The sequence below is a fragment of the Electrophorus electricus genome, chromosome 20 (genome assembly GCF_013358815.1).
Source record: "Electrophorus electricus isolate fEleEle1 chromosome 20, fEleEle1.pri, whole genome shotgun sequence".
Lineage (NCBI taxonomy): Eukaryota > Metazoa > Chordata > Actinopteri > Gymnotiformes > Gymnotidae > Electrophorus > Electrophorus electricus.
In genome coordinates this window covers 15,867,703-15,885,162 of record NC_049554.1, presented here as the reverse complement: position 1 = coordinate 15,885,162, position 17,460 = coordinate 15,867,703, and the positions used below count along the sequence as shown (strand labels likewise).

Sequence of the window (17,460 nt, the reverse complement as noted above, 5' to 3'; positions counted from 1 at the left end):
CTTCCGTACCCGATGGGTCCAGCTCTCGTGGCCAGTCGGTAGCTCGAAGGCCGTGCACATTCGATGCCGCGCGGCCCCTGGGGCTCACGTTTTCAAGGGTCTAAGTGCGCACGTGCTGATGACCGGCGACCTAGCTCCGTGCCTGGGCACAATTCGGGCACTTTGACCCCCTTCAAGTGAATGGATAGATGGGGGGAAACCATACTTCCAGGCCCACCGTGTCACATCGACCATGCAGGGCAAAGTGGCTTCGTCCCTGGGCACACTTTCTTGTGATTTGAGCCTTTAAATAATACAGGATCCAGACTTCCAACGCTCTCTAAATCACATGCCCAGCAAAGTAGCCTTAAACCTGGACACACAATGGAGACCATTTGATCCTTTAAATCATACTACAACCAGACTTCCAGGCCCACCAGGTCACACAGTCATGCCCAGCAAAGGAGCTCTGGGCCTGGGCACACTTCACGCAGTTTGACCCTTTAAATAATACTACAACCAGACACATACAGGTGCGCACATATACACAGATACACATTCTGTTTAATTTCTTTACATCTGCAGACTAGAGTAAGCTGAGGGTATAGTGTTAAACCAGGTACTACATAAACAGTATATAGTATATATACAGAGGATATAGTGTTAAACCAGGTACTACATACAGAGTATCTAGTTTTACCAAAAGATCGTGCTGATCTTTGATCTCCTGGTTCTTCATCTCCAGCGCCACTTTCAGACTCATGTCCTGCTCTATGGGCTGGTATAACACACACACACACACACACACACACACACACACACACACACACACACACACACTTGATTTCAACTTGACAGGTACAGAGTATATAGTATACATAGAGAGTGAATAGTTTTACCAGATTGAGTGCTACAGATTCTTGTGATGAAAGGTGACAAACCCAGCGATATGAAGAAAACAAGTACTGGGTTAGTCCCTTAAAGGTTTAAAGGAGTCTCCCTTAAAGGTCTTAGTCCTGCTCATATCACATGATGACGTGTGAGTGAAACAGTGCAGAGGTGTAGAGACCTGGACTTGGCGACATGCAGGTCTTTCCTGGCAATTCGTGCTGCATTCTGCTGCAGGAGAACCAGAACATGCTTCTCCACACACACACACACACACACACACACACACACACACACACATACAGGTGCGCACATATACACAGATACACATTCTGTTTAATTTCTTCACATCTGCAGACTAGAGTAAGCTGAGGGTATAGTGTTAAACCAGGTACTACATAAACAGTATATAGTATATATACAGAGGTCTCTCTTCTCCAAAGTAGCGGAGAGATATGAAAGGATAAAAGGGGAAAAGAATAAAATGCGCGTCGGTTTTAAATTCGCAGGCTGGAGTGGAAAACGAGCACGTGACGGAAAGGCTTCCGTACCCGATGGGTCCAGCTCTCGTGGCCAGTCGGTAGCTCGAAGGCCGTGCACATTCGATGCCGCGCGGCCCCTGGGGCTCACGTTTTCAAGGGTCTAAGTGCGCACGTGCTGATGACCGGCGACCTAGCTCCGTGCCTGGGCACAATTCGGGCACTTTGACCCCCTTCAAGTGAATGGATAGATGGGGGGAAACCATACTTCCAGGCCCACCGTGTCACATCGACCATGCAGGGCAAAGTGGCTTCGTCCCTGGGCACACTTTCTTGTGATTTGAGCCTTTAAATAATACAGGATCCAGACTTCCAACGCTCTCTAAATCACATGCCCAGCAAAGTAGCCTTAAACCTGGACACACAATGGAGACCATTTGATCCTTTAAATCATACTACAACCAGACTTCCAGGCCCACCAGGTCACACAGTCATGCCCAGCAAAGGAGCTCTGGGCCTGGGCACACTTCACGCAGTTTGACCCTTTAAATAATACTACAACCAGACACATACAGGTGCGCACATATACACAGATACACATTCTGTTTAATTTCTTTACATCTGCAGACTAGAGTAAGCTGAGGGTATAGTGTTAAACCAGGTACTACATAAACAGTATATAGTATATATACAGAGGATATAGTGTTAAACCAGGTACTACATACAGAGTATATAGTTTTACCAAAAGATCGTGCTGATCTTTGATCTCCTGGTTCTTCATCTCCAGCGCCACTTTCAGACTCATGTCCTGCTCTATGGGCTGGTATAACACACACACACACACACACACACACACACACACACACACACACACACACACACACACACACACACACACACACACACACACACACAGAGAGAGACAAACAGAAAGACACACAGACATATTGACCATTTTTGGCAGATTTCACCACGTTATTACGAACGTGGATACGTTATCTTATAATTATAAGCAGTGTGAGATGTGAAGCTAAGTGAAGCACATGTGCAGAATTTCTAACAATAGCCTGTTTTGTATAGCCTGGCTAACTGACCAATCGGTGAAATTAAATGTGGTTGCTGAGCCTGTCGCAGCTGGGTCAATTTAATTTGATTTCATTGTGTTTAATTTTAAACTCAGCTGCGTGCCACGAGACACAAGTTAATCTGAGCATTTTTTGTTTTAATGCCGACTTAACCTAGCCATGTTTTACAGTTATCTTGAAATAATTGAGGTTCATCGCTAGAGGGTGCTGTTCATCTTTTTTTTTCTTTTTCTTTTTTGTATTATCGATCAGGAAAAAACTATAAAATAGATGAAGTGGATGTTTTCTATGGATCATATGGAATTTGAGTATATGAGTGAATGTTACTATGTAAATGTATAAGAATTTGTGGATAAGATTATTATGAGATTATTTCTAATCAAACGACTACACTATACAACCACATCTTCCTTTTATTTACATATTATACAGATATTTATATTTTACTTACAGAGCAGCTCCTCACTGGTTTGGCTCAGAAGCTTCTTTTCGATGTTCTCTTTCTCCAGGTACTCCTGCAGGTTAGGCATCTCCTCCGCCAACCGCCTGAGGGCAGAAGAGACGTGGTGTGAAGCGTAGCCCGCTGTTAAAGGCTACAGATATAGTACATCTGTGAGGCTAACCGCACTTATTATATGAAGCCTTACAGAGGTCATATGGAATGATCTCATTCGATCAACCCTAATGTAACCCTTACAAACTTTCATCAACTCATTTGAATAACACGACCATAGCCCTCAAGAACTTTCCTAAAATGTTTTAGGATGTTCTGAACAGATTCTCTCTTAAAGGTTAAATCCCTTGCAGGTCTTAGTCCTGCTCATCCCACATGCTGATGTGTGAGTGAAACAGTGCATAGGTGTAGAGACCTGGACTTGGCGAGATGCAGGCCTATCCTCTCAGTCTGGTGCTATTCTGTTACTAGAGGACCTGAACACGCTTCTCCAACAGCACGTTCTTCTGGGCCTGATGACAACGCGCACACACATGCACACGCACACGCACACACACGGGCACACGTACAGACATACAGATGCTGTTTAATTTCTTCACATCTGTAGATACACTAGCATAAGTTGATATATACGTTTATGAGTTTGATTATGAGCTGATTTCAACTTGACAGGTACAGAGTATATAGTATACATAGAGAGTGCATAGTTTTACCAGATTGAGTGCTACAGATTCTTGTGATGAAAGGTGACAAACCCAGCGATATGAAGAAAACAAGTACTGGGTTAGTCCCTTAAAGGTTTAAAGGAGTCTCCCTTAAAGGTCTTAGTCCTGCTCATATCACATGATGACGTGTGAGTGAAACAGTGCAGAGGTGTAGAGACCTGGACTTGGCGACATGCAGGTCTTTCCTGGCAATTCGTGCTGCATTCTGCTGCAGGAGAACCAGAACATGCTTCTCCACACACACACACACACACACACACACACACACACACACACACATACAGGTGCGCACATATATACAGATACACATTCTGTTTAATTTCTTCACATCTGCAGACTAGAGTAAGCTGAGGGTATAGTGTTAAACCAGGTACTACATAAACAGTATATAGTATATATACAGAGGTCTCTCTTCTCCAAAGTAGTGGAGAGATATGAAAGGATAAAAGGGGAAAAGAATAAAATGCGCGTCGGTTTTAAATTCGCAGGCTGGAGTGGAAAACGAGCACGTGACGGAAAGGCTTCCGTATCCGATGGGTCCAGCTCTCGTGGCCAGTCGGTAGCTCGAAGGCCGTGCACATTCGATGCCGCGCGGCCCCTGGGGCTCACGTTTTCAAGGGTCGAAGTGCGCACGTGCTGATGACCGGCGACCTAGCTCCGTGCCTGGGCACAATTCGGGCACTTTGACCCCCTTCAACTGAAGTGGATAGATGGGGGGAAACCATACTTCCAGGCCCACCGTGTCACATCGACCATGCAGGGCAAAGTGGCTTCGTCCCTGGGCACACTTTCTTGTGATTTGAGCCTTTAAATAATACAGGATCCAGACTTCCAACGCTCTCTAAATCACATGCCCAGCAAAGTAGCCTTAAACCTGGACCCACAATGGAGACCATTTGACCCTTTAAATCATACTACAACCAGACTTCCAGGCCCACCAGGTCACACAGTCATGCCCAGCAAAGTAGCTCTGGGCCTGGGCACACTTCACGCAGTTTGACCCTTTAAATAATACTACAACCAGACACATACAGGTGCGCACATATACACAGATACACATTCTGTTTAATTTCTTTACATCTGCAGACTAGAGTAAGCTGAGGGTATAGTGTTAAACCAGGTACTACATAAACAGTATATAGTATATATACAGAGGATATAGTGTTAAACCAGGTACTACATACAGAGTATCTAGTTTTACCAAAAGATCGTGCTGATCTTTGATCTCCTGGTTCTTCATCTCCAGCGCCACTTTCAGACTCATGTCCTGCTCTATGGGCTGGTATAACACACACACACACACACACACACACACACACACACACACACACACACACACACACACTTGATTTCAACTTGACAGGTACAGAGTATATAGTATACATAGAGAGTGAATAGTTTTACCAGATTGAGTGCTACAGATTCTTGTGATGAAAGGTGACAAACCCAGCGATATGAAGAAAACAAGTACTGGGTTAGTCCCTTAAAGGTTTAAAGGAGTCTCCCTTAAAGGTCTTAGTCCTGCTCATATCACATGATGACGTGTGAGTGAAACAGTGCAGAGGTGTAGAGACCTGGACTTGGCGACATGCAGGTCTTTCCTGGCAATTCGTGCTGCATTCTGCTGCAGGAGAACCAGAACATGCTTCTCCACACACACACACACACACACACACACACACAGGTGCGCACATATACACAGATACACATTCTGTTTAATTTCTTCACATCTGCAGACTAGAGTAAGCTGAGGGTATAGTGTTAAACCAGGTACTACATAAACAGTATATAGTATATATACAGAGGTCTCTCTTCTCCAAAGTAGCGGAGAGATATGAAAGGATAAAAGGGGAAAAGAATAAAATGCGCGTCGGTTTTAAATTCGCAGGCTGGAGTGGAAAACGAGCACGTGACGGAAAGGCTTCCGTACCCGATGGGTCCAGCTCTCGTGGCCAGTCGGTAGCTCGAAGGCCGTGCACATTCGATGCCGCGCGGCCCCTGGGGCTCACGTTTTCAAGGGTCTAAGTGCGCACGTGCTGATGACCGGCGACCTAGCTCCGTGCCTGGGCACAATTCGGGCACTTTGACCCCCTTCAAGTGAATGGATAGATGGGGGGAAACCATACTTCCAGGCCCACCGTGTCACATCGACCATGCAGGGCAAAGTGGCTTCGTCCCTGGGCACACTTTCTTGTGATTTGAGCCTTTAAATAATACAGGATCCAGACTTCCAACGCTCTCTAAATCACATGCCCAGCAAAGTAGCCTTAAACCTGGACACACAATGGAGACCATTTGATCCTTTAAATCATACTACAACCAGACTTCCAGGCCCACCAGGTCACACAGTCATGCCCAGCAAAGGAGCTCTGGGCCTGGGCAGACCATGCAGTTTGACCCTTTAAATAATACTACAACCAGACTTCCAGGCACAAGAGGTCACACAGTCATGCCCAGCAAGGTTGCTTTAAACGTGGGCACACTTCAGACCGTTTCACTCTTTAAATCGTTCAAAGCACCACATTTCAAGGCCCAAGAGGTCACAGAATCATGCCCAGCAAAGTAGCTCTGGGCCTGGGCACACTTCATGCAGTTTGACCCTTTAAATTATACTACAACCAGACTTCCAGGCACAAGAGGTCACACAGTCATGCCCAGCAAAGTAGCTCTGGGCCTGGGCACACTTCATGCAGTTTGACCCTTTAAATAATACTACAACCAGACTTCCAGGCACAAGAGGTCACACAGTCATGCCCAGCAAAGGAGCTCTGGGCCTGGGCAGACCATGCAGTTTGACCCTTTAACCAAAACTAGAAACAGACCTCCAAGCCCAGGAGGTCACAGAATCATACCCAGTAAAGTAGCTAGCTAGCTTTCAGCTCAGTAAACCATACAATCAAATGTCCACCAAGCATTTAAACCGCAAGCATTTAAACCAGTAGATACAGCTAGTTACCGGCTGCACGGTTAACAGTGCAAAGCCATTACCAAGCTACCTAGCTAGCTAGCTAGCTACCGGAAGCACTTTTAACAGTGCAAAGTCAGTAGCTAGCTAGCTAGCTACAGTAGCTAGCTGGCAGCTCAGTAACCGTACAAATTCGCCTGCTGCTGAAAACTGTCAAGTTGTATTTATAGCTTTCGTTTTAGTTCTCTCAGCTTACTTATTTGTTTTTTGTGTGTGTGGTTTTTTTTAGGGAAGTTCAATAATTTCTTAGAAATCTTGGAACATTTTGCCAGTTGGCATCTAGGAAAGCCTTTCTGCCCACAGACAATAAACACAAGCCAGAATTCCTCAAACAGGAATGAATCTACTAATTTACAACACGGTTTAGTAACATTTCAGGCACATGAGTGGAGGAACTAGCAAATTCTAAATGATGAAATCGAAGCTGATAAAAATCCATGAAAATTTAAACTGGTCATGAAAAAATGCTTGTGAATTGAAAATGTAAGTGATAGTTATCTGGAAAAGAAAGGATTAAAACAGTCTTGATTTGATATATTTTTAAAAAATCAAATATCAAGTTTGATCATTCATGACCAGGGGAGTTTCTATGAGGGTGTAAACAACAAATGCATGTGAACTAAATACTACAGTGGTATATAATTAAATAATTTGAATAACTTTGTGTCACGTCATTTAACGTTTAACTCAAGCCGTTTGTGTTACCGGACTCTTTTATCACTTAATATTAGTAACTGTTTTAGTTGCCTTGTTTATCCAATTACATTCATTAATTAATCAATGGTTTAACCCAAGCAATTTTCGTTACTTCCGCCTCTCGAGGCAAAAATGTCAATCAGAACGTTGCGCCCGCAAACTTCAAATAAACGATAAATAAGGCAAGTAATAAAAATTGATAAAGTTGAAAGATAAGTTGATTAAACTTGAGTCAAATAAAACTACTCATCAAACAAAGCATCAATTCATATGCATTTTATTGACTCTAAATTTAATTTACGTGCATTTTTATCAGCCACATTTTTGGTGTACAGGCCTGAGTTTTGTCGTCGAAGAGAATAAAAGAATCCGTCGTGTAAACCTACGCCATCTGCAGGCTAAGATGGTGTTGGGGTGACCCGGATGTGAAATTTGTCAGGCTGATGACATATTGCGATATTAATTGTGAGATTTCCTTACCATCTTTGTTCTTTGCAGAAGGGCACAGTGCGGCCAAACAGCGTAAGGAGTGGACTCCTTGGTATACGTTTCGACCAGTGTTTCGCCCGATTTTACTGCAGGCATGCTGTCGAGACTTGTACTCGTTTCAGGTTGCTTGACTTTATTAAGAAATTCTCAGCTATATCACTATAGTTTGGACATGTGTGAATGTGAAGATTCGGCAAGTGAAGTTGAAGGGCAAAAGAGCAGGCCTAGCTTTAAGTACTGCTTATGATTGTTAAACTAGTTAGCTTAGCTAGCTAGGACAGAAGCTCTGGGCCTGGGCACACTTCAGGCCATTTGACCTTTTATATAATGGAAACACCAGACCTCCAGGCCCAAGAGGTCACACAGTCATGCGCCTGCAACAAAATGTTTTTAAAATACATTCTGGAGATGTTGACGAAGTCTTCATTGTCCTCTTTTAGCAATGTCAGTGTGCTGTCTTATGAGTTGTATTTCTTTTCGAATTCTTGTAAAAGTGAAAAATATTCAAAGAGTTTTGGCTATCCCTGTGTGCTAAACAAAGGATAAGACATCAGCCTTCAGAGTTTAGGATTGTGGGTTCAAGTCCCATCTGGGTCACTTATATCAGTACTACTCTTGCTTAGCCCTTTAAGAGGTTGCAGTCATCCACCCTTGCTTTGGCCAAAAAGCAAAAGTGCCTGGTTTATTTTACTCATAGTGTGGCTATAATGCAAAATTAACTTTTTGCCTTTGTGAACTTGCTTGAAAAGGCATTAAAATTTTACATTATCAGAAACGAGCAATGATTGGGGTTAGATTTTTGTGAAGTGGAAAGCAGGAAGTTTTCCAGTCTAGTAAACCAGGTTGAATACTTGACTGGTGCAGAGAAAACAAGTCTCTTGCGTCGCGTGTTTGCTAGTCATATTCATAAAGGATCCAAGTCTAATCATGTTGATACTGCAAAGGTATAAAACCTTTAAAGCCATCTAGAATGAAGCTGAGATAATATATGGACAAATATTAAACCTAGTCAAATCATGTTTGGTGAGCATGAGAACGCTTCCTGTTGCCAAATGATTGTAGATTAAACAAAAGACAAAGCAAAGTCTTGACGAGCCAAGGAACCAGTGGCTGAACATCATTTCAATTTTACCGTCAAAACTATGCTCTGGGAGATTTTTTTCTTTTGAAAATACACTGATTCTCACTTAAGGAACCCCTCATATGACAAACGAGTAGCCAGCAAAAGTGCGTCATTTTGCTTTTACTTGCCAGACTGCTGGCTGTTCTTTATGTGAAAAAAAAACAAACAAAATGGACTTGTCTTATGGAGAAGACCTTCCAAGAGTATGCACAATCAGTATGTCGTTTGGCTCAGTGGCCTAATGGATAAGGCATCAGCCTTCGGAGCTGAGGATTGTGGGTTCAAGTCCCATCTGGGTCACTTATATCAGTACTACTCTTGCTTAGCCCTTTAAGAGGTTGCAGTCATCCACCCTTGCTTTGGCCAAAAAGTGAAGATGGGAAACAAAATGAAAACCTCTTAAAATTGACTGAATAAATGTGCCAACAGCAAGAAGTGGCCCACCCCACTTCTGTTACCACTCATGTCCCCAATCTTGATCCACCTTTCTGCATCACTCAAAAGCTTGCTTTGCACCATGGTGTACATTTGCTAGAGTCCCATAACTGTTCCATGTTGGCAGATGAGTGATGCATACATTGAGGCTCTTAAAATGAGTATCTTCTTTATTTTATTTGTAGTTCTGGTTATAAATGTGAACTTGCTGAAAAGATTTTTAAAAATTAAATTATCACAGTTTTGTAAAGTGGAATTGTTTACAGTTTTGTAAAGTGGAAACCAGCAAGGTTCCCATTCATGGTTCCCATCCAGATTGGATTCAGGGGTGGTGCAGAGAAAACAAGTGTGTTCCTCTGCATGGTTTTGCTAGTCATATTCATAAAGGATCCAAGTCTAATCATGTTGATACTGCAAAGCTATAAAACCTTTAAAGCCATCTAGAATGAAGCGGAAAGAATATTTTGAGAAATCCGAAACCGTGACAAGTCGTGTTGGTTGAGCATGAGAACGCTTCCTGTTGCCAAATGATTGGAGACTAAACAAAAAACAAAGCAAAGTCTTGAATAGCCAATTTCAATTTTACACAATGCTAAAGACCAAATTATCTTGGACATTGCATTTTGATATCTGCAAAGATTTTCTCCATTAAATGAGCGAAAAGATTAACGAAAAAATGTGTTTGTACTGTCTCAAATGGTTGTTGCACACAAGCAGGATAGGTCCATCTCAAATTTAAACAGTGCCTCAAAGCTTGCTTGAAAAAATGTTTTGAATGTATACTCATGGAATAGCGCTCTGATTAAATTTTCATTTTTAGGGCTTTTAAAAAGCCATTGTTGTAACATGCCAGTGTCGTAGTGGTATCATGCAAAATTCCAAGTCTTGTGAACCGCGTTTGTTTCTCGGCTGGTGCACAGTCATTGAAGCAAGATATTTTATAGACTTCTATTTGTGGTATCTTGAGGACTTCTGAGCTTTTCCAAGGCTTTTTATGTGGCATGCAGGTTCCATCTGAGAAGCAAACAACACTCTTTCAAATGTGTGTGATTTTTGCTTTTGAAAGTAGGCTGATTCTCAATTATGGAACCCATGATATGACACACAAGCAGCGAGCAAAAGTGCCTGGTTTATTTTACTCATAGTGTTGGCTATAATGCAAAATTAACTTTTTGCCTTTGTGAACTTGCTTGAAAAGGCGTTAAAATTTTACATTATCAGAAACGAGCACTGATTGGGGTTAGATTTTTGGGAAGTGGAAAGCAGCAAGTTTTCCAGTCTAGTAAACCAGGTTGAATACTTGACTGGTGCAGAGAAAACAAGTCTCTTGCGTCGCGTGTTTGCTAGTCATATTCATAAAGGATCCAAGTCTAATCATGTTGATACTGCAAAGCTATAAAACCTTTAAAGCCATCTAGAATGAAGCTGAGATAATATATGGACAAATATTAAACCTAGTCAAATCATGTTTGGTGAGCATGAGAACGCTTCCTGTTGCCAAATGATTGTAGATTAAACAAAAGACAAAGCAAAGTCTTGACGAGCCAAGGAACCAGTGGCTGAACATCATTTCAATTTTACCGTCAAAACTATGCTCTGGGAGATTTTTTTCTTTTGAAAATACACTGATTCTCACTTAAGGAACCCCTCATATGACAAACGAGTAGCCAGCAAAAGTGCGTCATTTTGCTTTTACTTGCCAGACTGCTGGCTGTTCTTTATGTGAAAAAAAACAAACAAAATGGACTTGTCTTATGGAGAAGACCTTCCAAGAGTGTGCACAATCAGTGTGTCGTTTGGCTCAGTGGCCTAATGGATAAGGCATCAGCCTTCGGAGCTGAGGATTGTGGGTTCAAGTCCCATCTGGGTTGCTTATATCAGTACTACTCTTGCTTAGCCCTTTAAGAGGTTGCAGTCATCCACCCTTGCTTTGGCCAAAAAGTGAAGATGGGAAACAAAATGAAAACCTCTTAAAATTGACTGAATAAATGTGCCAACAGCAAGAAGTGGCCCACCCCACTTCTGTTACCACTCATGTCCCCAATCTTGATCCACCTTTCTGCATCACTCAAAAGCTTGCTTTGCACCATGGTGTACATTTGCTAGAGTCCCATAACTGTTCCATGTTGGCAGATGAGTGATGCATACATTGAGGCTCTTAAAATGAGTATCTTCTTTATTTTATTTGTAGTTCTGGTTATAAATGTGAACTTGCTGAAAAGATTTTTAAAAATTAAATTATCACAGTTTTGTAAAGTGGAATTGTTTACAGTTTTGTAAAGTGGAAACCAGCAAGGTTCCCATTCATGGTTCCCATCCAGATTGGATTCAGGGGTGGTGCAGAGAAAACAAGTGTGTTCCTCTGCATGGTTTTGCTAGTCATATTCATAAAGGATCCAAGTCTAATCATGTTGATACTGCAAAGCTATAAAACCTTTAAAGCCATCTAGAATGAAGCGGAAAGAATATTTTGAGAAATCCGAAACCGTGACAAGTCGTGTTGGTTGAGCATGAGAACGCTTCCTGTTGCCAAATGATTGGAGACTAAACAAAAAACAAAGCAAAGTCTTGAATAGCCCATTTCAATTTTACACAATGCTAAAGACCAAATTATCTTGGACATTGCATTTTGATATCTGCAAAGATTTTCTCCATTAAATGAGCGAAAAGATTAACGAAAAAATGTGTTTGTACTGTCTCAAATGGTTGTTGCACACAAGCAGGATAGGTCCATCTCAAATTTAAACAGTGCCTCAAAGCTTGCTTGAAAAAATGTTTTGAATGTATACTCATGGAATAGCGCTCTGATTAAATTTTCATTTTTAGGGCTTTTAAAAAGCCATTGTTGTAACATGCCAGTGTCGTAGTGGTATCATGCAAAATTCCAAGTCTTGTGAACCGCGTTTGTTTCTCGGCTGGTGCACAGTCATTGAAGCAAGATATTTTATAGACTTCTATTTGTGGTATCTTGAGGACTTCTGAGCTTTTCCAAGGCTTTTTATGTGGCATGCAGGTTCCATCTGAGAAGCAAACAACACTCTTTCAAATGTGTGTGATTTTTGCTTTTGAAAGTAGGCTGATTCTCAATTATGGAACCCATGATATGAAACACAAGCAGCGAGCAAAAGTGCCTGGTTTATTTTACTCATAGTGTTGGCTATAATGCAAAATTAACTTTTTGCCTTTGTGAACTTGCTTGAAAAGGCGTTAAAATTTTACATTATCAGAAACGAGCACTGATTGGGGTTAGATTTTTGGGAAGTGGAAAGCAGCAAGTTTTCCAGTCTAGTAAACCAGGTTGAATACTTGACTGGTGCAGAGAAAACAAGTCTCTTGCGTCGCGTGTTTGCTAGTCATATTCATAAAGGATCCAAGTCTAATCATGTTGATACTGCAAAGCTATAAAACCTTTAAAGCCATCTAGAATGAAGCTGAGATAATATATGGACAAATATTAAACCTAGTCAAATCATGTTTGGTGAGCATGAGAACGCTTCCTGTTGCCAAATGATTGTAGATTAAACAAAAGACAAAGCAAAGTCTTGACGAGCCAAGGAACCAGTGGCTGAACATCATTTCAATTTTACCGTCAAAACTATGCTCTGGGAGATTTTTTTCTTTTGAAAATACACTGATTCTCACTTAAGGAACCCCTCATATGACAAACGAGTAGCCAGCAAAAGTGCGTCATTTTGCTTTTACTTGCCAGACTGCTGGCTGTTCTTTATGTGAAAAAAAACAAACAAAATGGACTTGTCTTATGGAGAAGACCTTCCAAGAGTGTGCACAATCAGTGTGTCGTTTGGCTCAGTGGCCTAATGGATAAGGCATCAGCCTTCGGAGCTGAGGATTGTGGGTTCAAGTCCCATCTGGGTCACTTATATCAGTACTACTCTTGCTTAGCCCTTTAAGAGGTTGCAGTCATCCACCCTTGCTTTGGCCAAAAAGTGAAGATGGGAAACAAAATGAAAACCTCTTAAAATTGACTGAATAAATGTGCCAACAGCAAGAAGTGGCCCACCCCACTTCTGTTACCACTCATGTCCCCAATCTTGATCCACCTTTCTGCATCACTCAAAAGCTTGCTTTGCACCATGGTGTACATTTGCTAGAGTCCCATAACTGTTCCATGTTGGCAGATGAGTGATGCATACATTGAGGCTCTTAAAATGAGTATCTTCTTTATTTTATTTGTAGTTCTGGTTATAAATGTGAACTTGCTGAAAAGATTTTTAAAAATTAAATTATCACAGTTTTGTAAAGTGGAATTGTTTACAGTTTTGTAAAGTGGAAACCAGCAAGGTTCCCATTCATGGTTCCCATCCAGATTGGATTCAGGGGTGGTGCAGAGAAAACAAGTGTGTTCCTCTGCATGGTTTTGCTAGTCATATTCATAAAGGATCCAAGTCTAATCATGTTGATACTGCAAAGCTATAAAACCTTTAAAGCCATCTAGAATGAAGCGGAAAGAATATTTTGAGAAATCCGAAACCGTGACAAGTCGTGTTGGTTGAGCATGAGAACGCTTCCTGTTGCCAAATGATTGGAGACTAAACAAAAAACAAAGCAAAGTCTTGAATAGCCAATTTCAATTTTACACAATGCTAAAGACCAAATTATCTTGGACATTGCATTTTGATATCTGCAAAGATTTTCTCCATTAAATGAGCGAAAAGATTAACGAAAAAATGTGTTTGTACTGTCTCAAATGGTTGTTGCACACAAGCAGGATAGGTCCATCTCAAATTTAAACAGTGCCTCAAAGCTTGCTTGAAAAAATGTTTTGAATGTATACTCATGGAATAGCGCTCTGATTAAATTTTCATTTTTAGGGCTTTTAAAAAGCCATTGTTGTAACATGCCAGTGTCGTAGTGGTATCATGCAAAATTCCAAGTCTTGTGAACCGCGTTTGTTTCTCGGCTGGTGCACAGTCATTGAAGCAAGATATTTTATAGACTTCTATTTGTGGTATCTTGAGGACTTCTGAGCTTTTCCAAGGCTTTTTATGTGGCATGCAGGTTCCATCTGAGAAGCAAACAACACTCTTTCAAATGTGTGTGATTTTTGCTTTTGAAAGTAGGCTGATTCTCAATTATGGAACCCATGATATGACACACAAGCAGCGAGCAAAAGTGCCTGGTTTATTTTACTCATAGTGTTGGCTATAATGCAAAATTAACTTTTTGCCTTTGTGAACTTGCTTGAAAAGGCGTTAAAATTTTACATTATCAGAAACGAGCACTGATTGGGGTTAGATTTTTGGGAAGTGGAAAGCAGCAAGTTTTCCAGTCTAGTAAACCAGGTTGAATACTTGACTGGTGCAGAGAAAACAAGTCTCTTGCGTCGCGTGTTTGCTAGTCATATTCATAAAGGATCCAAGTCTAATCATGTTGATACTGCAAAGCTATAAAACCTTTAAAGCCATCTAGAATGAAGCTGAGATAATATATGGACAAATATTAAACCTAGTCAAATCATGTTTGGTGAGCATGAGAACGCTTCCTGTTGCCAAATGATTGTAGATTAAACAAAAGACAAAGCAAAGTCTTGACGAGCCAAGGAACCAGTGGCTGAACATCATTTCAATTTTACCGTCAAAACTATGCTCTGGGAGATTTTTTTCTTTTGAAAATACACTGATTCTCACTTAAGGAACCCCTCATATGACAAACGAGTAGCCAGCAAAAGTGCGTCATTTTGCTTTTACTTGCCAGACTGCTGGCTGTTCTTTATGTGAAAAAAACAAACAAAATGGACTTGTCTTATGGAGAAGACCTTCCAAGAGTGTGCACAATCAGTGTGTCGTTTGGCTCAGTGGCCTAATGGATAAGGCATCAGCCTTCGGAGCTGAGGATTGTGGGTTCAAGTCCCATCTGGGTCACTTATATCAGTACTACTCTTGCTTAGCCCTTTAAGAGGTTGCAGTCATCCACCCTTGCTTTGGCCAAAAAGTGAAGATGGGAAACAAAATGAAAACCTCTTAAAATTGACTGAATAAATGTGCCAACAGCAAGAAGTGGCCCACCCCACTTCTGTTACCACTCATGTCCCCAATCTTGATCCACCTTTCTGCATCACTCAAAAGCTTGCTTTGCACCATGGTGTACATTTGCTAGAGTCCCATAACTGTTCCATGTTGGCAGATGAGTGATGCATACATTGAGGCTCTTAAAATGAGTATCTTCTTTATTTTATTTGTAGTTCTGGTTATAAATGTGAACTTGCTGAAAAGATTTTTAAAAATTAAATTATCACAGTTTTGTAAAGTGGAATTGTTTACAGTTTTGTAAAGTGGAAACCAGCAAGGTTCCCATTCATGGTTCCCATCCAGATTGGATTCAGGGGTGGTGCAGAGAAAACAAGTGTGTTCCTCTGCATGGTTTTGCTAGTCATATTCATAAAGGATCCAAGTCTAATCATGTTGATACTGCAAAGCTATAAAACCTTTAAAGCCATCTAGAATGAAGCGGAAAGAATATTTTGAGAAATCCGAAACCGTGACAAGTCGTGTTGGTTGAGCATGAGAACGCTTCCTGTTGCCAAATGATTGGAGACTAAACAAAAAACAAAGCAAAGTCTTGAATAGCCAATTTCAATTTTACACAATGCTAAAGACCAAATTATCTTGGACATTGCATTTTGATATCTGCAAAGATTTTCTCCATTAAATGAGCGAAAAGATTAACGAAAAAATGTGTTTGTACTGTCTCAAATGGTTGTTGCACACAAGCAGGATAGGTCCATCTCAAATTTAAACAGTGCCTCAAAGCTTGCTTGAAAAAATGTTTTGAATGTATACTCATGGAATAGCGCTCTGATTAAATTTTCATTTTTAGGGCTTTTAAAAAGCCATTGTTGTAACATGCCAGTGTCGTAGTGGTATCATGCAAAATTCCAAGTCTTGTGAACCGCGTTTGTTTCTCGGCTGGTGCACAGTCATTGAAGCAAGATATTTTATAGACTTCTATTTGTGGTATCTTGAGGACTTCTGAGCTTTTCCAAGGCTTTTTATGTGGCATGCAGGTTCCATCTGAGAAGCAAACAACACTCTTTCAAATGTGTGTGATTTTTGCTTTTGAAAGTAGGCTGATTCTCAATTATGGAACCCATGATATGACACACAAGCAGCGAGCAAAAGTGCCTGGTTTATTTTACTCATAGTGTTGGCTATAATGCAAAATTAACTTTTTGCCTTTGTGAACTTGCTTGAAAAGGCGTTAAAATTTTACATTATCAGAAACGAGCACTGATTGGGGTTAGATTTTTGGGAAGTGGAAAGCAGCAAGTTTTCCAGTCTAGTAAACCAGGTTGAATACTTGACTGGTGCAGAGAAAACAAGTCTCTTGCGTCGCGTGTTTGCTAGTCATATTCATAAAGGATCCAAGTCTAATCATGTTGATACTGCAAAGCTATAAAACCTTTAAAGCCATCTAGAATGAAGCTGAGATAATATATGGACAAATATTAAACCTAGTCAAATCATGTTTGGTGAGCATGAGAACGCTTCCTGTTGCCAAATGATTGTAGATTAAACAAAAGACAAAGCAAAGTCTTGACGAGCCAAGGAACCAGTGGCTGAACATCATTTCAATTTTACCGTCAAAACTATGCTCTGGGAGATTTTTTTCTTTTGAAAATACACTGATTCTCACTTAAGGAACCCCTCATATGACAAACGAGTAGCCAGCAAAAGTGCGTCATTTTGCTTTTACTTGCCAGACTGCTGGCTGTTCTTTATGTGAAAAAAAACAAACAAAATGGACTTGTCTTATGGAGAGGACCTTCCAAGAGTGTGCACAATCAGTGTGTCGTTTGGCTCAGTGGCCTAATGGATAAGGCATCAGCCTTCGGAGCTGAGGATTGTGGGTTCAAGTCCCATCTGGGTCACTTATATCAGTACTACTCTTGCTTAGCCCTTTAAGAGGTTGCAGTCATCCACCCTTGCTTTGGCCAAAAAGTGAAGATGGGAAACAAAATGAAAACCTCTTAAAATTGACTGAATAAATGTGCCAACAGCAAGAAGTGGCCCACCCCACTTCTGTTACCACTCATGTCCCCAATCTTGATCCACCTTTCTGCATCACTCAAAAGCTTGCTTTGCACCATGGTGTACATTTGCTAGAGTCCCATAACTGTTCCAT

General features: G+C 41.1%; 5 non-coding genes across 5 annotated transcripts; all 5 read left to right on the top strand.

Annotated features, from left to right (window-relative positions):
• Positions 1-9,110: 9,110 nt before the first annotated feature.
• trnar-ucg lies at positions 9,111-9,183 on the top strand. The gene has a single exon. It is a non-coding gene; the product is annotated as a tRNA-Arg (tRNA).
• A 1,933-nt stretch (positions 9,184-11,116) lies between these two features.
• trnar-ucg lies at positions 11,117-11,189 on the top strand. The gene has a single exon. It is a non-coding gene; the product is annotated as a tRNA-Arg (tRNA).
• Positions 11,190-13,122: 1,933 nt separating this feature from the next.
• On the top strand, positions 13,123-13,195 carry trnar-ucg. The gene has a single exon. It is a non-coding gene; the product is annotated as a tRNA-Arg (tRNA).
• A 1,932-nt stretch (positions 13,196-15,127) lies between these two features.
• On the top strand, positions 15,128-15,200 carry trnar-ucg. Its single transcript has one exon. It is a non-coding gene; the product is annotated as a tRNA-Arg (tRNA).
• Positions 15,201-17,133: 1,933 nt separating this feature from the next.
• trnar-ucg lies at positions 17,134-17,206 on the top strand. Its single transcript has one exon. It is a non-coding gene; the product is annotated as a tRNA-Arg (tRNA).
• The last annotated feature ends 254 nt before the right edge of the window (positions 17,207-17,460 follow it).